This window comes from Piliocolobus tephrosceles, chromosome 15, assembly GCF_002776525.5.
Source record: "Piliocolobus tephrosceles isolate RC106 chromosome 15, ASM277652v3, whole genome shotgun sequence".
Classification (NCBI taxonomy): domain Eukaryota; kingdom Metazoa; phylum Chordata; class Mammalia; order Primates; family Cercopithecidae; genus Piliocolobus; species Piliocolobus tephrosceles.
In genome coordinates, this window is record NC_045448.1 from 37,718,239 (window position 1) to 37,745,076 (window position 26,838).

At 44.1% G+C, this 26,838-nt stretch overlaps 1 protein-coding gene across 2 annotated transcripts in view; it reads right to left on the reverse strand.

Annotated features, from left to right (window-relative positions):
* Positions 1 to 17,094, reverse strand: part of CDC42EP3 (CDC42 effector protein 3) — a 30,397-nt gene extending 13,303 nt beyond the window's left edge. Inside the window, exon 1 of one of the 2 annotated variants that reach the window (XM_023216326.3) lies at positions 16,428 to 17,094. The gene's annotated coding sequence lies outside the window, so the exon portion shown is untranslated. Of the gene's footprint in view, positions 1 to 15,764 lie in introns of both variants that reach the window. The other variant, XM_023216325.3, reaches the window with a different exon arrangement.
* Between the last annotated feature and the right edge of the window lie 9,744 nt (positions 17,095 to 26,838).

Consider the following 26,838-nt stretch of genomic DNA (forward strand, 5'->3'; position numbering starts at 1 on the left):
ACACGTCTCACTTTTATGGGATCTAATTTGAAAGGTCTTTTAGAAGCAAAATTGGAAGACAGAAGGTCCACCTCACATAGTACCAAGTCTGCACTTTTGAACAGAGGCCATCAGGGCCTTTTTTCCTATAAAAATGAGTTACTGGGGAAGACTCAACGTGGACGTTGATCTCTGGCAGTTACAACAAGGCAGGAGGGCAAGTCCTCTCATGCCTGCTTCATTTATCAGGATGCGTTTTGCATGGCACCAGGGCTGGTCAGAAGCACCCAGGCAGGCAGCACTCTAGTTTCACACATGTGAATCTCTGATAAGGCCATTGCTGCGAACTGCTCACGTGCTTCCGTAACTAATGGATCTGACTTGGTCTGTGATGCTGCAAGGACAATATCAATACAGGAAAATAACTTGACTCTGAAGTTTTCAGCAATATTCTGCCAGGATATTCATTCTAATCTCTGCTCAAAAGCAAGGAACGTGCTTAAGTTGCTCACAAAAGAACTATTAATATTTAAGTCAGCAATTATTCGATGCAGTACTCCAGTTCTGGTAATGGTAATTTCAAATGATCCCAGATAATAAGCTGACAATGTCCAGAAATTCAGATTATGGTCATTTGACCCATACTACCTTGGAGAGCAAAGTTCCTAGCCATTTGCCTTTATGCCACATTCTCAAGTTTAGGCCCCTTGAATATTCTAGTTCTCTGATGGGGTAAAGGGACAAATACAGGACTTCCATGCTATTCTGTCACCCTGCTCGGGCTGTCTACAATAATCCACGTTCCTTGGATGGGCTGAAACATGGCTTTTCTGTATGATACCAGCACTGGCTGTATGTGGAATCTGGTGGTCCTCATTCTACTCTCAACCTACTTCCACTGCCAACATCCTTGTGTTATTTGTATACGTGTTAGTACAAATATATTTGAGGAATGATTTCCCTCTAACTAGGCTGAAAGCTCTTCTGTGAGCATGAGCTTATTCATCTTTTTGCCTGCCACAACACATGGCCCACAGGAAACTTTAAATTCACAAGTGTTAAATCCATAACCCCTGCTAGACTTTCCATCATGAGAGCCAGGTTGACTTGCTCCCGGGAGCCAAACCCTAGAGCATGTCTATAGAGGCTCTCTGGAAACTGACAAATCTGAAAGGCTTTGTTCTCTAAAGAATTTACACCTGTAAAGAGTAATAGCTAGCATGAGTGCTTTCTGTGGGCCCCAGACAGGCACGTAATGCTCAGCGCACACCTCTTAGGAAGCAGTGTTAGATGAAGCCTTGTCTCTGGTCAATCACCCAAAATGTGGAGGAGCTAGGATTCCAGCCACAGCTGCATTCTGTAGCCACTGCCGATTTGATAACTCGAGGACTGCCAACCTGAAGACTATGTATCCCAAGAGGAAATGACACACCAAGAGCTCAGCACTGAAGAGAGGTGGAGATGATAACCTGACCATGTCAAAAGCCAAGAATGAGTAGAAAGGGTCCTAGACACGGTCCCTCCATCTCGAACTCACTAGGACTTTTCAGTATTTTTGCTATTGTCAAAAAGAATCTCAAAAGGGATTTGACTTTGTGGTAAACGTCAAAAGATTAGAATTCTTTGGGTGTATACCGAGTTAATGGGTGCAGCACACCAACATGGCACATGTATACATATGTAACAAACCTACACGTTGTGCACATGTACCCTAGAACTTAAAGTATAATAATAAATAAATAAAGATTAGAATTGTAAAGTAACAAAGACCCCCTGATCCTCCAGGAGAAAAACATCCTGTTCTTAGAAAATCGTGTTAAGTGCTGTTCATTCTTTTCCCAGAGGAAGTCCATTGCATGCAACAGTGAACAATCACAGCTTTCACTGGGACAATAGCTCCCGAGCTTCCTAACTGACACTGCATTTCCCTCCTAACCTGAAACTAAGAACCTTGTGTTCCCTACATGGAAAGCTCTCCCACCTTCTTACCATCAGCCTCGATTCACAACATCCTCTGAGACCTGCTCCAGACTCGTTTCCTTCCTGGAGGAAGTCTACTCCAATGCACCTCACGTAATCCAGCCTTGCTACTGCTTTGCTTAGGGGGTTTCTTAGGGGTTGTGGAGGGCTTGTATTACGTGATTTGTTGTTTTCCTGTTTTGTGGTTTTAATGCCTGCTATTTCCAGGTGGGTGGTGAGCTCAAAAAGAATAAGGTAAGCAAAAGGGCTATAAATGAGTGCCACTGTTGAGAAAACTCCCCTCCTCTTTATGCTGAGTCACTTACAGAGCCTCGTCTTGAGCTGGGGACACAGAAGGCCCTCAAATTTTACTGAATAAGCTCTTCTAGTTTTCTTTCTGACCATCCCTTAAGTCAAGGGTCTACAAGCTACAGGTAGGCCAAATCTGGCCCCCTGCGCCTGTTTTTATAGATAAAGTTTTATTAGAACACACCTATGCCTATTCATTTATGTACTGTCTACAGCTCAGTGGGGTTCTCAACTGAGGGTGATTTTTGTTCCCTACGCCATATTTGGCAATGTCTGGGAATACTGCTGATTTTCATGATTGGGAGTGGTGTGCTCCTGGCATCTAGTGGGTAGAAGCCAGGAATGCTGCTCAACATCCTACAGCGCACAGGACAACTCCCCAGAGCAAAGAATTATCTGGCCTCAAATCTCAGTAGTGGTGAAGTTGAGAAATCCCAGTAAAGGTGCTTTTTTTGCTCTATCAGGTCAGAGTTGAGTAGTCGGTGACAGAGACTGTATGTGGCTCTCAAAGCCAAAATATTAACTGAGCCCGTACAGAAGAAGTTTGAACCCCTGTCTCAAATGTTGGCATTTTCATAGGGTTGGATGGCTGCTGCCCATCCCCCGCTCCTCAACAATTCCCCCCGCAATCACATACCACCTCTACGGATAATCGGTACCTTCAACCCACATGCATCTACTTAAGTCCAGACCAGTGCTACTCAAAGTGGGTTCATGCAGTCCATGATGAGATAAATACAGAAGCTGAAAGCAAGATCTTTTTGACATTACCATAATATCAAACATGTGACCAATAGATTTTTTCTTACTGAACAGGCTATTGACAAGTTTGGGAGCTGTATGCTGTTGAGCTTGCATGGGGGTTGTGTGTGGCCCAAGCTCCACATTCCTTGTGCACAGTAGTACTGTACAATGGATTGGAAATGGAAACAAAAAGACAGTGGCCCCTCCCAGAGAGTTTGAGAAGCATTGGCCTTTTCCTTCCCTTATATTCCAGACTTCTCTACTTTGCTTCCCTCAGATAGTCATAAACCTTGTCCCAGACGGGATTTGCCATTTTTCTTCCCCCTGCCTGCCCTAGGCATCTGCCTCCCACACTATGCTTTCTTGGTAAATGGCAGAAGTCACTCAATTCCATAACCTAGCTATCATCCCTTCTCCCCGCCTCCCTCGCTACATCAAGTCCTATAGTTCTATCAGTCTGTCTGGACTGCCTCTCCTCATTCGTCATCCCTGCTCCATCAGCCTTATTCCTGGCCCCCATGATCTTTCTCCTGCACAAGGACATTTGCCCTTTACCTACCTCCCTGCCTCCCTGGTCCCTCCACCTTATCTTCCAATCTACACCAGAGTGAGGTACCTAGAATCCTCATGTAACCTTATCACTCTCTGCTTTAAAACCCTTTCAAGGGTTTTAAGGGCAGGCCTGTCCCTACAGCCTGGAGATAAGATAAATAGCTTGTGAAGCCCACCTCAGCAATCTGGGGGCCTGCTACACTTGCAGCTGAATCTCCTGCCAGTTCCCCATGGCATTCTGTGTACACCTCAAACCTAGCAACTATCACACTGGATTGTTATCACTACTTATTTAACTCTTCCCCAACCAGGCTATAATCTGAGGGAGAGAACGGAGATCTTGTTCATAGCAGATACTGAAAAGTTGAATGGATAAATAAATGAGAAAGCTTGAAAGACATTGCTGTGCCTCTTCCTCTTCAACCCCGCCCGCTCTGCTGAAAATGCAAGCTGGAATCTATGATTCTTACAGAAGAAAACAAACATGTAACAAGCAGCTGTCTCCTTTTCTTGTGGCAAAGGCTATCTTTCATTTTTCCATCTGTAAGCCATTTTAACCTTCCTCTATCCATGCCGGGTAATAGTTTAACAGTGTATCAGTGCAAGCCAGAGTAATTCTACAGGACCATACAGATCTTTGGCAAATATACAGATAAAAAATATAGATTTTAAGGCAAATATTTGTGGACATGCTGTTTGAAAGTGATACGACTCCTATCCCTGACTGCAATGTGCAAACAGTGTCTTAGGTAAGACTCAAGGAAAATTAGACAATACAGTCCCCTGAATTCAAACTCACTGATTCTACTTAAATCAAACTTAAGGAAAGAGGCCCTGGAGCAACAATGAACTTGCTCTTTTCTTGTTTCAAAATGAGATGTGTTAAGGGAGAACTTGGCTCATTTGGCCTAAAATGTACAAGGGAGCTTTAAGAAACTATAATGGACAGTCTACAGGAAAGGGTTGTTTGGAAGATCAATATGTAACTGGCACAGATCAGATACGTGGGGAAAAATTAACCTATCAAAACATTTGCCAAACCAAACCAAATGAAACACCGATTGTATGGGCCAAGCAAACAGCTAACTCACTGCTGTTCCTGGCCTTAGAGGGGAAAGAGCTGGGCCAAAACTATGAGCCAGTCCTGTAAGACGCAGAAGCCCTGATACACTGGGTACCAGTTACCTTCATGTAAAATGGAGATAATCATTCCAAAGTTTATAATAACCACAGGTTGTCAGAGCTGAGTGTGAAAATCTATAGTGCTATGTAAACACAAGGCAGTATCTTTTCCCCAAATGAGAAACCAGACTGTCTACTGAAATACAGGGTGGAGGGGAAACTATTCTAATTGCCAAAATAAACACTTCTACTTTCTCCTTAAATTTCGCCTGTATCACTCATTAATAAAATGGTTCCTATTGATCCTGTGGACAGTCTCCACAATTGGAAGGGATTCCTACCACCAGCTTGATGAGAGGTTAATTCCCCTGTCCATGGGACATAGGGCTGGGGCTATCTTCTCATTCACATCTACATACATCGGTTATCTCCAGTTGGGGCTATTCCAGCCTTGGGAACAAACGAGACGTCCCTGAGTTGGGAAAATTACAACAACTACTATATAGGTCAGATAAAAGCAGTGTTTTAATACCAACTTGGGATCTCTTATAGTAGCCCCTGACCTTAAGACATAAATAAATACAAACAATCTAACATTTTTTTCTCCTAAATTCTCTGGTGACCTACTTACTTTACCTTATGGATGATTTTAAGAGGAAAATCCTTTTACTTCCATTTAAAGTTCATTTTAAGTTCATTTGGTTTTACTTTTTAAAGGAAGCTGAGACCAAAGGGGGGAATATTACCTTCTCTGATTTATTCAACTTCTATTTTGCCTCTACCTTAAGGTTAAAAAAAAAAAAAAAATTGAAAAGTAAATGGAATGAACCTCAAAGTGGCAAGACCTGGAAGTGATGGGATCTGGAGGGTGTAGGGTTAGGGAGTTGGCACAACTAACCCTGTCAAAGGGAAATGGAAGGCCAGAGTGGAGCAGTAATCATTGGAAGGGACTTCATACCATATGGGAGTCCAGACTGCCAGGCCTGATGAGTAAGAAGAGCCTAAGGTCCTGAAATCACTTGTCTCCTTTTGATCATGAAACCATTTATGAAAACCTTTTGAAAAACTATAGGGAGTAGTATGTATTTATGTATATGTATGTATGTATATTATATATAGTGTGTGTATACAGTGTGTGTGTGTGTATATATATATAGTGTGAGTGTATATATACACACACACAGGCAAATGATTTCATTTTCCAAAAGGAAGAGACAATTACTTGGTGACTACTATCACATCTATCTTCAGTAAAGGTCTGGGTTTTGAACACTTAAGAGATATATGCTCAGTCCGCACTGATAAAAAGTTCACTGGCACCTCACTTGCTTACACACATGACACAGTTGCTAGAAGGGTCGATTACTTGTAATCTGCCAATCTTAGCCAAGTCTTAAAGGGATCTTATTGATAGGGCAAGTGACGTGGAAGACACAGAAGATGCACTTACTACCAATCTAAACTGGAGACCCAGAGGGAGCCTCACTGTGCCGATGGCTAACTGGGGTCCAGAATTACCTGGACCAAGAGCTGGGGCTGGATGAAGTCCACAAGAATGAACTGAATGATGATAAACAGAAAGTCCTGCTTTTGGGTTAAAATTAATTCAATAATTCCATTTGAGCAGAATGGGGCACGCTCTGGCTGCTGGTGCTTATAAACTGGATGGCAAGGCTATTGGGAGCTGACAGCATGAGGAGGTGGCTGAAAAACTCATAGCCATCTGAAGGTCTCTGGATAGACCCCACCAGAATTGCTGATGTGTGAGAGAAGAGAAAAAACAAAAGGGCATATTGTTATTTTCCTAAATAGTTGATAAGTAGGGCCAATCTCTCTCCTTTCTAACCAAAGAAATTATGTTATCTGCTTATATTTCAGGCTTAAGATTTTCTTTTCTTTGGCCTAAAAAAGTTTGACAGAGAGCTGGGCCTAGGAGGAAGATTCATACTCTGTGTCACTTAAACAATTAAGGCCTTGGTTTTATCATGTCAGAATGAGACTGGGGCTGAGATAAGGTCCCTTCCATCTGTCAAATGGTAGGGCTCTGTCATTCTATTTGCAGAAACATCTAGCTTCTAGGAAGTTTCCAAAAAAGAAAAAAAAAAGTAATATTTTTAATGAAAGTAAGACTACCCTTAAAATCAAAATACGTTTTACCAGCGAATACAATTTTCATCATCCTTTCCCATCCTTCCTGGTATTCAATTAAGGGTCCTGAGCCATGCTAGTGACTCCCTTTGGGAGCTTCAGTTTCCCCATCTATGAAGTGCAAACAGCAATGGTGGGAGTCTTCTTAGGTGACAATGAGCATAAAGTGCTTGGCAAAGCACCTGGCAGGCAATGAGCCTAAATCAATGGAAGGGGTAATGTTTATTATTAATTACTCCAAAAAGCTACAGCTGCATAAGGAAGAAGATGAGCAGGAAGCTCATGGTGGGGATTCCTTCTAAAACCTTACTCCTTTTAGACCTTGGGATCTGGCTGCCTCAACTGATTGTTTTAAATATAGTGTGAAAAACTCCCAAATGTTCTGGGTCCAACAGTTTAATTCCCCACTCTGGGAAAGGAACGGAATTTGAAAGAAGTCCCTGCTTTACTCCCTGCACCGCCCTGAGAGACATCTCTCTGAAGCTCGCTCTCCCAGGCTGGCAAGTAAAGCACCACCATTCCCGGGTGAGCCCACAGGGAATACAAAACAAAGCCCCATCACCAGCATAAACTTTCGCTAAACTTAATAGAAGGCCAAAAATCAACACTCTTTTGGAAGACATTTCATTCTGAAGCCATCTGAGAGCAAGAAAACCGGCTCCAGTTGGTGCTGTGACATGCATAGAGTGAGCCACATGCCTCTCGCTGGTTCAACCCATGAGAAGCCGGCTTTAGAAAGTCTTTCAGTTAGGCGCGGTGGCTCACACCTGTAATCCCAGCACCTAGGGAGGCTGAGGCGGGCGGATCACGAGGTCATGAGATTGAGACCATCCTGGCTAACATGGTAAAACCCCGTCTCTACTAAAAAATACATAAAATTAGCAGGGTGTGGTGGCGGGCGCCTGTAGTCCCAGCTACTCAGGAGACTGAGGCAGGAAAATGGTGTGAACCTGGGAGGCGGAGTTTGAAGTGAGCCGAGATCGTGCCACTGCACTCCAGCCTGGGGGATAGAACGAGACTCCGTCTCAAAAAAAAAAAAAAAGCCTTCTATGTGCCTCCCCAGCCCCTGGCTGGTCCCTCATGTATTCAACAACAAACATCCACGGAGGGCCTACTACGTGCCAGGCACTATTCCAGATGTTAAGGCTGCAGCAATGATGCACTCCACTGTGGAGAGACTGACGCTAATATAACAAATAAATAAATGGCTCACGTTTATTCATTCATTAATGGCTGGCGAGAGGTCTAGGCAGCACGAGGAAACACAAGGACCCTTACTCTGTGCTCTAAGTGGACACATGGGTGTCAGGTTGCCTCAGTCACTCCCAGGGCATGAGAAAGCATTGGTGGGGGTTGCCAATGTCTCCGATGAGATCTTGAGAAGGTTCCAGCAGGGACTTGACCTATTTCCACAGGGCCCTCAGATGACCTATATCACCACAACCAAATGACTGGGGGTGATTCCCCTTGCATTTGAATGTTCTGTAGCCTGGGAAGGAGTAACTTTACTACAGCAGGACTTAAAAATAAACAAGTGTGATGGTTAATACTGAGCGTCAACTAGATGGAAGGATGTGAAGTATTGATCCTTGGTGTGTCTGTGAGGGTGTTGCCAAAGGCGATTAACATTTGAGTTGGTGAACTGGGAGACACAGACCCATCCTCAACCTGGGTGGGCACCATCTAATCAGCTGCCAGCATGGCTAGGATAAAAGCAGGCAGAGGAACGTGGAAGGACTAGACTTGCTGAGACTTCTGGCCTTCATCTTTCTCCCGTGCTGGATGCTTCCTGCCCTCACACATCAGACTCCAAGTTCTTCAGTTTTTGGCTCTTGGACTTACACCAGTGGTTGGTTGCCAGGAGGCTCCTCAGGCCTTTGGTCACACACTGAAGGCTGCACTGTTGGCTTCCGTACTTCTGAGGTTTTGGGACTTGGACTAACTTCCTTGCTCCTCAGCTTACAGACGGCCTGTTATGGGATTTCACCTTATGATCACGTGAGTCAACACTCCTTAATAAACTCCCCTTGATATATACATCTACCCTATTAGTCCTGTCCCTCTAGAGAACCCTGACTAACACAGCATGGTAAGTGACAAAGATTTCTGACCTGCCAACAACTTAAAGAGATACGCTGCAGAAAGAATCAGGTAGTATAGCAAGGGCTATACTGCCTACTTTGTCATTAAGTCCTATTGCAGACAAGATGAATGACAAGATAAATGAGATTCAGTCCCTACCCTGGAGGAGCCAGTAGTCCAATTAGGCAGCCACTTGTGTCAATCAGGAACATGGATGGAGTTGGAGGTCATTATCCTTAGCAAACTGACACAGGAGCAGAAAACCAAATACCGCATATGCTCACTTGTAAGTGGGAGCTAAATGAGAACAAATGGACACAAAGAGGGGAACGACAGACACTGGGGCCTACTGGCGGGAGAAGAGCGGGAGGAGGGAGAGGATCAGAAAGAATAATGATCAGGTACTGTGCTTAGTACCTGGGTGATGAAATAATCTGTACATCAAAACCCTGTGACACGAGTTTAGCTATATAACAAACCTGCACATGTAGCCCCATACCTAAAAGTTAGACCTATTATGGGATTTCACCTTATGATCATGTGAGTCAACACTCCTTAATAAACTCCCATATATATATATATATAATAATCTAAATGTAATAAGTGTTACAATAGGAGAAGGTACAAGACACTACGGAAATGCCTGTGATAGAAGAAAAAAGAGGAACAGAATCACAGTTTAGGGCCAGGAGAGGGCCTAGAGAACATCTACACACTTCTCTGGCCTCCCTTCCCATCCCCATCCTTCCCACTCTGCCATTTTTTTTTCACAGGTGATGGGATGGAGCCTGCCCAAAGAAGGGGAAGGATTTGTTTTGTGACTAACCAGCCAGTCGGCCAAAGGCTTAGAGCCTCATCTCCCACTGTGTTAAAATCAATGTTTTAAGTCTGAACTGACCCTTGGCAAAACAAAAGTTTAAAAAAATAAATACAAAGGTTGAGAAATCAAACACATTCTGAATGGCAAAGCCACATTTCACCAAAAATGCCTCTGCTTATTTTAAAAAATATATGTAGCCTAAATGATGATGATGTATTTGGACAGAAAAGTTCTTTTTCAACTAAACTCATGACAACGATCTATCATTGGCATGACGTGTCTACAAATAGGACCTTCAGGTTGTCACCAGAACATGACGGATTCCCATATGTGGAAGCTGTCTAAATAGAGGCCTGACTTTGAAGTTCCCTGCCTTCCACGCTTGCTCAGGCTGCTCTGCCAGAGATCTGCACGGGTCTGCTTTTCAATCCAGAGTCTTACATTATTAGTAGTAAGACAGCTATGCTAATAGGTGCCACTGATCCTGGCTCACTGATTCTAGAGTCAGAGATTATCTGAGATCATCTCCTGCCAAATGCCATGTTTTAGGGATGAGAACAAGAAAACCCCAAGAGGTCAAGGTTATACAATTTGGGTCAGAGCTAAGACCAGAATCTGTATTTTTTTAAATCTCCATTCCTATACACACACCACACACAGACACCCCTTTTGATTGCCCTCACTTAATTCTCCATTAGTTTTATCAGTGTTCACCAGGATCTCCTGGTACATCCTCATGGCTCTCTTTCTGTAACGCCTGTGGTTCTCTAACTAAAATGTCCCTGGGTTGTTTCGGCTCTGTAGGGCATACTGCGGTTATGTAGCTTCTGCCCTGCGTTTCCCAGAGTGTGTTTCCTGCCAGGCTAGTCCTGCAGCTGCTCAGTGGGCAAAACTATTTGAGAAACTCCGGCACACTACCTCCCTGTGGAGATCCACTGTATACACTGGCTTTTTAAATATTCTGAAAAGTCCTGCAGAAAGGGACCTTCATCAAACTGGGGTCCCACAGAATACTTCTATGCCATTCATGGCTCGAGGTACACTTTAGGCGGTACCCTGTTATCTAATTGCAGGTGTGTGACCTCTGCAACATGGCTTAACAAAGGGCCGAAGGCTAGGCGGCTAATAATTTTATCCAATATGGAAATAAAACCCAATCCACTGAAAATCCTTTTAAAAAAGTTTTAAATTTGGGATTCTAGAATTCTTTTAATTCATGACTTAGGCAAGTAGTAAGGACTCATTTGGAACTCATCAGCTTTCACACAGTTTACTTGGCTATTTAGAAATAGTAATCTTTTAAATATTAATATCATGCTTTGTATTATAAAACTGTAGGGTTAAAATTTGAAAACTGCTTTTCTACCAGAGGTATTGTCAAATTCAGTCCATCATCATGTGACTCTGATGAAACTTGGCACTGAAGTATATTGAGGCCAATGAAAGCTTTTTTTAAGGAAAGAAATGTACCTGACTATTGCTTTAGAACTACATGGCTACTTATTCTGGTTTGTGGGGTATTGTTTTGTTTTGTAGCCTTTAAGGGGTGGGGACAGGAGAAGATTTCAAATGGAATTGGACAGCTCCAAGGCTGTAACCCTTGGCTTTGAGGCTACCTGAGTTACTTCGGGCTGTCCTTTCCAGAACCCTGTTGCAGTCTGAGAAGTCTCTGGAGCTGATCCCCACAGCTAATCACACACCCAGAGCATCAAAGCAGTGGAGGCCAAGGCAGGCCCTCTGGGTTTTCCGGGGCACCCCTCTAGGTTTCAAAGGTTTCCTTGTTCTGTGTTTCTTATCTAGCAGGGCCCCACGGCATATGCCGAGCTGTAACAGGGCTTGACTTGTGCCATGGACAGAGCCCAGTGCCTTTCTGTTCACCTTACCTGTAGCTCCTCTTCGGCTGAGTTCTTGCAGCAACATCAACAAACATGGACTAAAACGCCCACTGAGTGCCGGGACTGAAGGTCAAGGTAGTGTGGTTCCTGCCTTCAAGGAAGGGATTGTCCAGAAGTGGTTACTGGACTCTGCAACCCCTGGCTCTCCAGAATTCTGAAGCAAGCACATGGTCTACGCTAGAGCTTCACTTCATCCCCAGCCCCAGGAAGTCCTTGTCCCTGGCTGTGTCTTGGCTTGCTTTCTCACCATAGAGTCCCACATTTTCACCTAGTAAATCTCTTCGTTTATGGCATAAACTGCTTATGTTAACCCTAGCAGTGTTCATGCTAGATCCACTTTCGTGCCATATATGTGGGATTGAATCATCTTTAATAATAAAATAATTTACATATTGTTCCCCAAGGCTGGCAATTGCTGTCATCTTCAACTGTGAGATACAGGGTGATACGAAATTATTTCCTTGCCAGAGGCCGAAAGTCATAACAAAAATCAGATTTAACAACTTCTCTGCCCCTCCTCCCTGTTGGTGGGGGTATGGTATTTAGCATAAGGTCAAAAAGACCTGAGTTCAAACCCTGCTTCTGCTATTTAGCTGTGTGACCATGGCCACATTACTAAACCTTTCTGAGCCTGTGTTCTCATCTGGAAAAGAAGAGCAATATAATAGTCTGCCTTATCCTCAAAGGATATGTTCTAAGACCCCCAGTGGGTGTCTGAACCTTGGACAGTACTGAACCCCATATATGCTATGTTTTTTTTTTCATACATACATACCTGTGATAAAGTTTAATTTGTAAAGTAGACACAGTAAGAGATTAACAATGGAACAATTATAACAATGTAATAAAAATTATATGGATATGGTCTCTTTCTCTCTCTTAAAATGTCCCGTATTCACCTAGTTTCAGACCATGGTTGACTATGGGTAACTGAAACCCCGGAAAGAAAAACCACGGATAAGAGGGGACCACTGTACTGTCTCTCTCAAAGAATAGTGATGAATATTACATGACAGAACCAGTATTAAGTACCTAGGAAAAAAACAAAAGCAACATTGAAACCTCAACCTTTTATTGTGGCTACTCTGGGCCAGGCACTGTTCTACTGTTCTGAGTACATAATCTTTTTTGACTCCTTTAATCCTCAGGGAAATAATATTATCCCCATTTTACAAAGGATAAACTGAGATAAAGGCGAGGTAACTTGCCCAAAGTCACAAGGTGTTAAGCGCCAAAACTAGGACATGTGCCCAGGCAGCCTGACTCGGAGGCTTCAGAAGTTCAAAGTTGTGGTTTTTTCCCATCCCCTTAACCCAAAGAGCTGCTGACTTTCACCTAGGATTAGCCACTCATGCCTGCACATATTGTGCTGTTAAACTGCACATGAATGTTTAGGTTTTTCTTATTGTTACAACTTTGGGTAAGTTATACAACCGGTCTGTCCTCAGTCTCTACACCAGCAAAATGGGGATACGAACGGTTCTTTCATAAGATGATTGCTAGAAACAAATAAGATAATCAAAAGGCTGAGAAGAGTGCTTGACACATAGGACAGGCTCCACTTAGGAAGTGCTTTTAACATCCAAAGTAATGAACAACGCAATATATTAGGAAAATTCTTGGTCTTCTGTGGCTTGGTGAGGCACACAAGATTTTGTGGCTGGCTGAATCCCGTACTTTCAAATGGCTATCCTTGTTCTCTAGCAAACATACTGCATTTAAAAATAGATTGCTCATTCAATCAATAAAAAGAAAAACAGGTTCACAGGATTCTGGTTAGTAAGAAATGAGACTGGATACGGAGATACTGAAATGAGGCCTAGATAAAATCAGACTGAAAGCAAGAATCTTAATAATAATAATACAATCAGAGCAGTCTTCTTGGAGGTTTTTAGGTTATGAATTATATTTCACCCACTGGATAAATGTTACAGTTAATGGGCAAAGAATTTGTGAAAAATCTATGGCCTGGTTAAAAAAAAAAAAAACTTTGGGTGATACAGGTTAAAGCAATTTTATCCCCAACACTGTTGAATACCAGGAACTTTATATGTAAAAAAGCATAGCTTTCGTGAGCATGTTGGACATAAAACAAAACACCACATTAAAGGAAAGGCTGGAGCGCAGACAGGGCAAATGAACTCACGTGAGCCCTTCTGCAGTCATTGTTACGGCTTTGTATTACTCATCTTGCACCACACTTAAATGTACAATAACAAGCAAAAAGTGTGCAACACGTATTACTCTAGCTGCTTTTACTTGTTCCATAGAGATATGCGAAACAATTTCACTGCTCAGATTGAGGGAAAGAGGAGCTCATCTTATTTCAAGCCTGTAGCTGCTGCCACAGCCTCAGCACCACGTTCTAATCATAGACTTCATCATGTCAATCTCTAGCAGATGATACCAATGGAAAACAGAAACTGCCATGGAACCAGAAATGCTTCCAAATTTCTCCTCTAAAGTTCTTATCTGTGAACCCAGAGGCTGCTGCTGTCTTATTCAATGGATGAGGCCCACTGGGAAACCCACATTATTTGGGAGACTTTATGAAGAACTTTCCACCATTCCTTGACTATATAAACGGCCTTTATCATGTATTTCATGATACATGAAAATGCTAAATAATTCACAACTACTCCAACTTATTTCTGAGTGTCTAAATCTATTCTGAAAAGGGTATGCATCACACACCTACCTGTGTAGCTTATTAACTACCAACAAGAACTCACACAAATTGCAGGGGGTATGAAAGAATAGACTTCTGGAACTGTCCAGAAAAGAAGAGAAGGTACATTTTTCCTGGTTTTAAGATGAAAGCTCTTGTGTAAGTTAGAACACTACAGGAGTCGTTTAAATTCTCTTAGGGATACCTTTGGGGCATCATCCCTGGTTTCTGGCGAGTCTTTTTTCTCCCTGTGATGTTAAGAGGAAGTCCCTAAGACTGGCTTTGCTATTAAAATACAGACATCTGCTGCTCTCCTGATTTTTGTTCTTTTTAAACGGGAGTACTCCCAGAAACTCTTGGATATTGTGAGAACTAAGATCTGGGAGATGGGGACGGAATCTTTGTCTCCCTAACGTATTCATCAGTTACCTCCCTAGAGTCCCCCTATACCCTCAGCACACACCAGCAGCCCACTCCTCCAAAGACGCCAGGGCTGGAAAGATTCATGTTGCAATACCCTCCTGACATTCCTCATTTTAATTCGCTCACTTTTTTTTTTTTTTTAAACAAAATGTAATTACTTGACTGTCAGCCTGGGCTGCACTCTGGGGCTTTTACTCCTTTCAACACAGCTGCGCTCCCGGCTTTGAAGCTGCTGTCCACGCAGCTTGTCCCAGCCACAGCCTGGCTCTCGGTAATGTAACATTCAAGTGCATATTTATTTTTAAACTGACCTCTCCTAGACTGCACAGTATAAAGGAGATCCTGCCAAAAAATATGCTACTTTCTATTTATAAGATGAAACACATGCCTCCCAAAGTCGGAGGGGGATAGAGTATAATAATTCATAACGAAAAAACGATTGGCCAGATCCACTCGTCCTCACATGTCTGATACTTGTCTGTGTCAAGCCACTTAGTTTCAAGGAGAAAGGGAGGAAAACTAAAAACAAAAAACCTTGTAAACGTTTCAGCTGTTCACCGTCAAAAAACAAAAAAGTCAATAACCAGATTTCCAGGTTGGCGCCCCACTAACAATGTCCTCCATTAAGAGGAGGGCACCGGGCAGGCGAGCCCACGGCAGAGCTGTGCGATGCACCCATGTGCGGCCCTGGTACCAATCCACGACGCGAGGGGCGCGGTAGCCAAGTGCGGCTTGTTCTCAGATGGAAAAATGCTATACGCGCCCAGAATGGCTCTGTCAATAGCTCGGAGGGTGCAATGTGGCCGCGCAGCCCCACCCTGAAAAGTGGTGGGCACAAATGGTGGAGCTCTGAGTCCCGGTCATGCCGCCCGCCCCACTCCTGGCTTGCTTTATGTCCCCTTCGGTCCGTTGGACACCAGATGTGAAAGCGATGCCCTCGGTATCCCGGCTCCCTGCTGGTTTCCCAGCCTAACAACAGCGCACGCCGGAAGCGGCCACGGCGCGGGCGGGACAGACTCACAGACAGGTAGAGAGGAAGGAACCCTGGATTGCTCCGACTCACCGGCCGCCGCTGAGAATCCCAGCCGCTGCCCCGGGCCTCCCGCGGGCGCACGCAGCCCCGGCCGGCGTGCGCAGATCCAGCCAAGTCGGCCGGCGCGGTGCCTTCTCACCGCATGACCCGCTCCGAGACAGCTTGAAGGCGCCCCAGGCCGGTGGCCGGGTCTCCGGGCTAACCCCGCGCTGCGGCCCCTCGGCCGCGAGAGAAGGTGCGCGCAACTGAGAGCTGGGCGGCCGGACGCGAGGACTGAACCTGCGGAGGGCGGGGCGGGGCGGCGCGGGGCGGGGCCGGCGGCGCGGGGACGGACTGGGGCGGGGCGGAGGGCGCGGGCCCCAGGGCCGACCCTCCAGGCCGCTGTACCTGTGCCCTGGCCCGGGGCCAACCGGCAGCCGGGCGCGCGCGCAGGGGGTGTCACCGTTGGACCCTCGGAGGACAACGGGCGCCCATTGTTACCTCTCCAGCGCTACCCCCGAGTAGGCGACTTCCCTCGGAGAAGATGCCGCTTTCGACTCCCTAAGCACAAAGAAAGGTCGCCGGACGCTCGTTTTAAAGAGGGACCCGGAGGTGCTGCCGCCCGGGTGCACGGGGACAATAGGACTCCGCCCGCACCCCGGACTACCGCACTAAACCTCGTGCGCCCACCTCTCCCGATCCCAACAGGCCGACCTAGCTGTGCTAAGTTCCGGCGTGGCAGGCGGTGACCGGCAGGGAAGCGAGGCCACCTGAGCGCGCCTCCCCGGTCAGGCCGCAGCTCCCCAGGTCCCTCGCAGCCCGTGTTCTGGTGGGCGCGGAGGGGGAGGGTCGCGTTCTGTCAGTTTCCAGCTCGCTCCCCTTGGAGCTGCAGCCAAAACCCGGAGAGTGGACTTCGCGCCCTGGAGATGCCGGAGCTCGGGGCTGAGCAACTGGACCAGCGACGAACAGCAGACGCTACAGGTTCTCCTGTCCAGAGGGAGGCGTTTCCTCTCCCTCAGGGTCTTTCAAAAGGATTTGCCTAAAGCTGAAGCAAGCTGGTGGCGGCTGCCCCAGACGCGCGACGAGGCGCAAGTGGCGCAGCTGCCGGCCCGGGAGCGTAAAATTCCGCCCGTGGTGGCACCTGCGCCCGCCGGTCAGCCGGCCACAGCCGGCGCCGCCGCCTGGCGCACCCCTCCCCTCCGCCGGGGCACGAGCGTGAACCGGGTTAATGAATGCTAATTTTCTTAATCGGCCTCCGTCTCTTCCTCCTCCGCGAGTCATCGGCCTGGGGAAGGAGTAGGCGACAGGAAAGGGCGGTTTTTTTCCGGCTGGGAGGTCCCAGCCCGCACGATTAGCCTGGGGAGGGGGCTGGGACCCCGGGGAGTCGGATGCTCGGGGCCTGGTCTCTGCCCTGAGACTCTCAGGTTGGATGGAAATCCTGGCACAACGCGGAGAACCTTCCGGGCACCTTGGCTTTGCCGAGAGATTATCTAGCTTCAGTCATCACCGTGGTCCTCTAGGTCTGTCTGAAACCCTAGAGGGTGCACCTTAAGCCGATGTTGTAAACCCAGGCTGACTTTAAGGTGAAGTGAAAAGGAAACGGACACAATCTGGAAAGCAAAATACTTGGGTGGGGTGTTAAAAGCCTCAAAGAAAAATAATAGTTGGCAGGTCAAATGGCCATGAGGTTGGAAGTCAAATACGAAACTCGGCTGAAGTGATGTTAGAAGTTTGACAAGCAAAACAGTCCATGAAGATAAGAGACCCAGCATTGTTTCCCTTCTTCAAAAGACAACTCGTCCAAAGTTTCCTTTGGCAGATACCTGGATTCTACTCCAGATTCCTGAGCATTTTACTTGGGTTTCATATTTCAAAATATATGTTCCATTTGGCACTAATGTATATATTTTATATATTAATTTATTGAAAAATATTAAATGTTCCTGGCCTACTTAGAAAAAGGTATTTTATAAATATTTATGCATAGTTTTCATTACATATGGTATTTTATAAGTCCAAATAATATGTGTGTATATATATGTATAAAATACCACATGAAAAATTCCATTTGAACACATAAAGACATTCCTGACACACATGTCTTGTATGTAATTTTTTTTATGTGATCTATTGTTAGCTGCTGTTAAAAGTACTTTATTTCTACATGGCCAAATAAGTTCTTTTACAGTGTGTGCAAATGTAGAGTGGCAGGTTGTCTGAAGTGGCAGTTTTGTTCTAAAACCTATTTTTACTTTTCTACATTATCCCTTGCCTTTTAGAGGCTTTCTCTCCCTCTGCTGTGTTTAAATGAGACTTCACTGCTGGACTCGGAACAGTTATCCAGGACCTGCTCATTCAAGGGCCTGGTGGTTTGATTTATCTTGGTTCCTTTGATGCCTCCCCTCCCCGCTATTCCCCTCCCCTCTTCACCCTCCCCTCCCCTCCCCTTCCTCCCCTGCCTCCCCTCTGTTCCCCTCCCCTCCCCTTCCACCCCTGCCTCCCCTCTGTTCCCCTCCCCTCCCCTTCCTTTCTTTTCCTTTTTTTTTTTTTTTTTTTTCTCCAGGGTCTCAAACTCCTGGCCTTAAGTGATCCTTCTGCCTCAGCCTCCGAAAGTGCTGGGATTACAGGCATGAGCCACCACACCCTGTGCCTTATCTTATTTCTTTGTATTGAACATTTTTAGTGAGCAAATGATGCCCTCATAGAGTGAATTATTATTCTAAATGAGTGCATTTCCCGTGCTAACTATAATAGCTTGTAGAGTTGATGGATTTAGGTTTCAATATGTTATGGGACTCTACTACTGGAAGAGAGGAAAAACTTCGCTTCAGAAAGATTATAGGGGTTTTGAGATTCTGCTGTGAATTTTGGAAAAGTTTAGCCTTAAACATTTGGTGGTAACCTTAGAAGCCTAGTTGAGACTGCTATCTGTAGAACACCTGTGAGGCCCAACAGTGGACTGTTTTTCTATTAGTCCCTACTTGGGAGAAGCCAAGTAGTAGTGGCGGTGCCCTTGCTGTCCAGAAACCTGTGATCTACCTAAGTGCAGAGAGCACCTTGCCAGTGTACACAAGCAAATAATGCTGACCACATTCTAGTCTTTTGCTACCATGTACGGTCCCAGGACCAGCAGCACCAAGCCTCACTCCAGGGCTACCGAATTGGAATCTTCAGTGTAATGAAATGTGGATAGTTTGCATGCAGATTTAATGTTTGAGAAGCACCTTCCGTGAATGCTTGGTGGTTCTCCACCTTTTAAAGCTACAAACTCATTTGAAAATCTCATGGGATTTATGAACAACCTTGGAAAAACATATTGAATGATACTAAATTTTTCATATGCAGTTTCAGCGTTCCTATAAATAATCTATCGATGCCAGGGAAGTCCTAGGTTAAGACCCCCTAGTCACAAAGAACATTGACTCAGCGTCAGCTGGAGGAGTTAAGAGAAGATTCTCACAGGGGGCAGAGCTTAAATTAAACTTGGAGGAATTTGATAGGAAGAGGAGTAAAGAAGAGTATTTCAAGCTGTTGAAATGCAAAGGTAAATGGTCCTGAGAGGGAAAAGAGAGAATGTCCATTTTTGTATGTGTTCATGTGAAACTTAATGAGGAGATTGTTTGATAGCAGGCTTTCCCTGCAATTCCTTATCGTCACTTGAACATCCAGAAAATGAAGCCAGACTGTGGACTCAGTAGTCATTCCACTTTGGGTGTGCAAGAACCCTATGACGTGGGGGTTTCACGTAAGATCTCATTTCCTACTATTTTGCTCACCTCTCACCCTGCTCCAGTCACACTGGCCTTCAGGCTGTTCCAGGCACTCCCGACAACAGAGCCTGGCCCACTCTGTCTGCGTGGGGCAGTTCTTCCGCAAATCAGCAGAAGGCTCATTAAGATCTTTGTTCAAATAAGACTTCAAGGGAGAGGCTTTCTTTCTAAAATAGCAGTCCCTCCCACATTCCCTTTCCCTAAATACAACAGGAAGAACAATTGCTTCACTACTTGCCATTATATTTATTTATAAATTCATTTATGGCCTGTTTCCTTAAATGTACGAACTTTATTTGCTGCTGTATCTCCTGTACCTAGAATAGGGCCTGGCATACAGTAGGTACTCAATAAATGTTTATTGAATAAATGATCTTTTAACTACCACCAGTAATGAGTGTAAAAGCCGTGTTTACAAACTCTATAGCTACAGAAATCATAATATATGAAACATTCTTGGAATATACCACATGTTTGCTGAGACTGAATTTTCAACCACTTCTCTTTTAGTCTAATGAAACAAGAAATACTAAACACATGGAACATTTTAAGGTTGAAAATTCAAACATTTTAAAGTAAGGCTTACAAAAAATGTCTGTATAGTCCATGTATAATGCATAACTATTTTTCTTCTGGCAAAGCTGAAACACACTCGTGTGTACTCAGCTGGGGTTTTCCTCCAAAATGCCACATCCAGACTGAATTCATGTGTGTATGGTCTCGATTATCGCCCTAAGTTAGATTTAAGGAAAATGTAGGAGAAGCTGGAAGGTTAGAACATTTTGAATGAGAATTTCCTTAGAACTTGAGTATTCCCCTCCTTGCTACCCAATTAAAATTTCACCAGTCCTGGAAATATGTCAACCTGTGCTAATGAACTTGATTGACTAATTGCCAACCTAAGGAATTTTCTAACCAGTGATTTCCTTGTAAAGAAAGAAATTTAGGTCACATCTTGGTTGGGAGATTTCAGCTTTGCCTAATCAAATGCAGCAGGAAATGGTATACTATGAGATATACTACAAGAGGCTATGTTTGCATGGGGACTACGGGCCTAGGATACAGTTCTAAGCAGGTTACACAGTCACTCACCATAACCACCAAATACGTTTTTGGCATTTGTATTAGCTCTTGAACTTGGGCCTGCACCAATTTAATTTTTGCATAACACCTTCAAATATACATGCATACTTGATCCTGTTAGTGCAAACCAGTGACTCATAAAGAGCATTACTGTATATTTATATAGCCTTCTATACTTCCAAAAACACTTTTTCATTTCATCTTCATTTTAGGTCATTTTGTTCTTGCTGGGTAGGTAAGGCATTTATGGTTGATTTACACATTTCTTCTTTCCAGAAGGGATTTGAGGCAACGTAGAAGGCTTTTGTATAGAATGAGTCATTCCTTTTTTCCCAGCTTTACTGAGGTATAATTGCTTGAGTCATGCCTATTGTACTCTTTGTTATGTGCTCTTTCCCCACATACCTGTATGTCTCCCTCCTTAGCTTTCTTCCCGTGTCTACTTAAATCTGAGCTCCTAGAGGACTGCCTTCCAAGACATCCTAGATAAAGTATCACCCATGGCCTTCTTTATCCCAGTACCCGCTTTATTCTTCTTCATAGCACTTAACACCTCACATGTTGATTGTCTATTTTTTTGTTTATTGCCTCCCCGCTCCCCATACCACTAGAATATAAACTCCATGAGGGGTAGAAATATTGCCTATTTTATTCATGGCTGTATCCCAACCCCCTGATCAGTGCTTGGCACATAGTAGGGATTTAATAACTATTTGTTGAATGAATAAATGAATGAAGCCCCAGTGCTTAGGTCAGGCGCCTGGCATGTGATAAATATTTGTTGAATTAAACAAAGCTTTAATGAATGAGCTTGAGAAAGGCCTGGGATTCATTCAAGGTTATGCAGATAGTGATAACTTGCTTTATCTGGATGCGAATCCCCACTAATTCTTTCTCCAAGCCGTCTTCATTTGTATACCTGGTAGTAAATCCAGTCTGTTGTAATGTCAAAATTTCTTTGTTCATCCCTTCTGGCACCTGACAAAAATTGAACATTATACAGCTTTGATAGTGATTACAGGATGAGCAAGAAAAAATGATTATTTCCGTTAATGCTCTGGGTTAGTGAGAAACAATAAAAAAGAGAGAGGTTGGCCAGGTGCGGTGGCTCATGCCTGTAATCCCAGAACTTTTGGAGGCGGAGGCAGGTAGATCACGAGGTCAGGAGTTCAAGACCAGGCTGGCCAAAATGGGGCAACCCCGTCTCCACTAAAACTACAAAAGAGTTAGCCAGGTGCAGTGGCAGATGCCTATAATCCCAGCTACTCAGGAGGCTGAGGCAGAGAATTGCTTGAACCCAGAAGGCGGAGGTTCCAGTGAGCCAAGATCATGCAGCTACACTCCACCCCTGGTGACAGAGGGAGCCTTCATCTCAAAAAAAAAAAAAAGGTCTGCAATGATACGCCCCCTCTCACTTCTGCTTCCCTGCATGCATTCACGCACATGGATAGAAGAACACATACTCATATACCACCCCCAACACACACACCTACACCTACCAGTGTGCACAAAGAACAGATCATCTTCTGAGGGTTAATTACAGATCACTTCATTTGGACTCCCATAAAGAGAACCAGGAAATGTGCAGTAGAGGACACCCAGGATTGTTCTTGCATTTATTCCCAAACAATAACCCGTAGGGATATTTGCAAGTTGCATCAGACAATTGTCTCTTCCTCCTTTTAGGGCCCCAAGGTGGCTTACACTTGGGGCCAGCATCCTTCCCTGTGGCTCATGTCTCTGATGTGCTGGGCTCTTGAGCATGCCTCTTCAACCTAGTACTGTGGATGCTCTGAAGGCCCCTTGTTGGCCATGCCTGATTTTCAGAAATGTTCAACTGGTTGTCAACTCTGTAGAAACAATGGTTGTGATGCCTTCTTCAACAAAGATAGCAGATAGATAGATGCGGGGCCTTGACAGTACTTGGAGTTCCCTGGCTGCTGACTGAACAGGTTGGAACCAGAGAGGAGGGGAACCATTTTGCACATTTAACACATACTTATTGGGTGTCTACTTCGTGCCAAGGAATTGGGCCAACAGTGCTGGCACTCTCCTTGGACTGACCTATATTCCTCTTATTTTTCAACCCTGTGGACTAGATGTGGAAAGTATGTTGTCAAAAGCCTCCATCTGAACACTCCAGAGACATCTAGATGCCCCTGACTGTAATCAGGTCACTTGTCTGAGCATCAGGACATGCACCCATACAAGAGTCAATACTTGGTCATCCTGTGCTTTGCCCCTTAGTCTGGAAATGCTGTTAGACTGACACAAGTGAGCATTGAATGCTGAGCTGCTTCTTCCAAGGTAGTCATCTCCTCTGTGTCACTGTATTAAAATCTTTGTGCCTAAGAGTGGTCTAGGACTTCCTTTTTGCTTTGTGAAGTCTTATCTTTAAATTGTTTCTAATTATGGGTTTGCCTAGAAAACAAAGGTAGAATTTTGCATGTTCATTCTATTATATTGTAGCCCTTAGAATCTGCTGCATGGATCTGTTTGCTAGTGAATATGACCTAACACTCTTGTTGTCATTCAACTTATATTTATTGAACACCAGAGTGTAAGGCATTGTGACAGGTACTCTAAAAGGCACAAAGATGAAATATGCTTCCTACACCTAAGCAGGTTAAACTTGTACAGATGATAAAACAAGCACCCACTCACTATAAGACCAGATAATATATAATAAACATGATCAATTCTCTGTTTTCCAAATGCCAAATAGGGATACATATTCTGATATGTTATCTGACAGTGGGACAATATGTATTGCAATTGGGATTATCTGGGATATGTGGCCCACTAATGCTGATATTTCACTATACACTGGTGGTTTTGAAGTTTTCTCCCTTTTGAATGGAATTGTAAGCAAGACCTCAATGCTTATTACAGGTGAATGTGCAGCTGCTCTGGTTGAGCTATAGCGAGTGAGGAGTCCTTCGCTCTTAGTCCCCCTACTCCCATTCTCTCGTCAAGGGGGTTCTTGACACTCCTTCTTGATTCTCATTGGCTCGCTTATGCTGAATATTTATATCTCCCTAAAGTTCATATGTTGAAATTCTAACCCCTGAGGTGATGGTATTAGGAGGAGAGGCCTTCAGTAGGTGATTAGGTTGGAGCTCTTATGAACAGGATTGGTGCCCTTATAAAAGAGACCCTAGAAAGTTCCCTTGCTGTTTCTGCCAGGTGAGGTCATAGCAACAAGGGTTACCTATGAACCAGGAAGCAGACCCTCATCTGACACCAATCTTGGCCTTGATCTGGGACTTCCTAGCCTCCAGAACTGTGAGAGATAAATATTTGTTCTTTAAGCCACCCAGTTTATGGTGTTTTTGTTGAACTAGTTTAAACAAATAAGACTCCAAGAAACAGCTGAAACTACAGAGAGATGATCAGTAAATAGAATACTTCTGGTTAGAGTAACCAGGATGACCTGACTAACATGGGGTGATTATTGGGCTTTCCATTGTATAGGGCTGGGGCATGTGGTCTGAGTGCACCTGTTTGTGGTACAGATCTTTATGACTCAGGTAATGGCCTCCATAGAGGGTGTCAGTGAGGATTCAGGACTTGACTGGTGAGTTTCACAGCCTATGTGGATTTCAGGTAAAGTGGTGAAGGATCTGAAGCTCATTTCCAGCCTCCTGTGGCCTCCTCTTCCTCAATCCTCCTCTTTCTTCTCTCTGTCCACTATAGGTGGCTTCCTGCCATCCGTTTCTCAGCCTAAAGCCCTGGGTCCTCTGGATATTTGTCTTTTGTCAGCAGCAGTACTCATAGTGGAGGCTAATATTTCTTCTTTAGCAATGGATCCCAGAAGCACACACCCTGGGCACTGCAATGTTGGATGAATAGTGCCATCCCCAAGGATGGAATGCTGAGCTTGCTTCCAAAGAGGGCTGGCTTGGCAGGCATGAACTCCAGAGCCATAGACCAATAAACTAGAACCCTAGTCGTTTAGTGTAGCATTCAGGCTAATCAAAGTTTTATACCATCTTGGAGTAGAGTTAACAAGCTTCACATGTTGCTTGGGAGGGAGGCTGCATACTTTGAGGTTCATGCTGTCCTGAAATCTCCAAATGTTAGGATTATGATGGAGGAATGATGAAGTCTTAGATACCATTCTCTTTTTTAATTGATTTATTATTCCTTGTCAATGACCTAGCTTGCTATAAAGGAAAGCGGGGCTTATGGAAAACCCAAAGATGGAAGCCATACTCATATTTGTAAAAATATGAGGGCTGTGCAGAAAATTCAATTCAATTAAAAACTGTATTTTTGAGGGGTTTCTTTTTAAGTAAACTTTATTTTTTTAGAGCAGTTTTAGAGTCACAGCAAAATTAAGCAGAAAGAACAGAGTTTCCATAATCTTCCCACCACCCCCACATATGCACACCTTCCCCACTATAAAATCCCACAACAGGGTGGTATTTTTGTTACAACTGAAGAATCCACATTAACACATCGTTATCCCCCAAAGTCCATCATTTCCATTAGGTTTCATTTGTTATGTTATGCTTTCTATGAATTGTCAAATGTAAAATGATATGTATCTACCATTTAGTATCAGAACAGTTCTGTTGCCCCAAAAATCATCTGTGCTCCACTTATTCATTCCTCCTTTCCTTCCCCAGTTCCACCCCAGTGGTCCTGGCAATCACTCATTTTTTTTACTGTCTCCATAGTTTCGACTTTTCCAGTATGTCATATAGTTGGAATCATACAGTATGTAGCCTTTTCAAATTGGCTTCTTTTACTTAACAATATGCACTTAAGATTCCTCCATATCTTTTCATGGTTTGATAACTCATCTCTTTTTAGCACTGAATAATATTTCATTGTATGGAGGTACCACAGTGTTTTATTTGTTCATTTATTGCACATTTGTAAAGTTCCTACTCTGAATGGGGTATTAAACTATATGCCATTGGGAGGCATAATAATATAAGACACTACTTATAAAACAAGGCATTGTTCTGTCATTCAAGGAACTTACACTCCTTTGGGCCTTTGTTAAGTGGTGGAGTGGAGAAATGGGGTCTCAAGGAAGGAGAGATTCCAGCTGGCTGAGTTTCATGCTTCCTGAAGGGAAATGCATCTGAGGAGGATTAGGATGGGTAGAATTCCAACACTGCATGGGCTGAATTGTGTCTCCCCCAGCAAATTCATACATTGACGTCCTAACCACCAGTACCTTAAAAGGACTGTATTTGGAGATACAGCCTTTAAAGGGGCTTAAGGTTAAATGAGGTCATATAGGCGGACCCTGATCCAATGTGACTGGTGTCCTTACAAGAAGAGGAGACTTGCACACACACACACAGAATCCAGCGGTATGTGTGAGGGGCACAGCGAGAAGATGGTTGTCTGCAAGCCAAGGAGAGAAGACCCAGGAGAAGCCAGTGCTGCTGGCATTTTGATCTTGGACTTCCAGCCTCCAGAACTATGAGGAAAGAAATTGCTGCTGTTCAAGCAACCTAGCGAAATACCTAGTGATTATTTCATTTTTTCTTTCTTTTTCCTAATTGCAGACTCATAGCAAATAGTGATATTTTGTTAGGGCAGCCCTAGGAAATGAATAAAATTGTGAAGACAAGAAGGATAGTGATGCAGCAGTAAGAAGGGCATGAGGAATGTTCAGAGGCTGGAACACATGCCTTTGTTCAAGATGGAGCCCAGGTCGGCTGGTAGTTCAGGGCTATTTCACCAGGCTGTTGTTGGCCTTGGGGAGGCCGGCAGAGGGGAGTCCATGAGGGTGCTGGGATGGAATGACCCCTAGGATCGCCCTTGTGAGTTCGGTCAGCCTTGGAGGTGGTGGCTTGGTAACAGGAGATGTTTGTATTTTGCATGTTTTCAAGTCAATGAATGCCAGTCTTTAAAATGTCTTGGCTCTCTTCTGTTTTATTCCTGATGTCAGTATACAATGGTTTTAGTACAGTAAGTTTGCAACACTAAAGGACATATTTTGTTAGAGAAACCAGCTAAAAATATTTCAAGATGTTTCTCTTCACCAAGTGAGCTCCTTGCCATCCTTGACTTTCCTTCTCCCGTATTCCTGAACCTCAAAGCAAAATGGTTATTTAAAATAGAGGCGCAGATGTATCTGATCAATTAAAAGAATATCAGTGCTTAATGAGATCTTAGAGGTCAACTAGTCCTGCCTTCTCATTTTACAGCAGAGGAAACAGAGACTAAAGGAAATTAGTGATTTTTCTCAAGATTGTCCAGTTAGTTAGTAGCAGAGGCTCCTACTGTAGACGGGTTGTTTTGCTAAA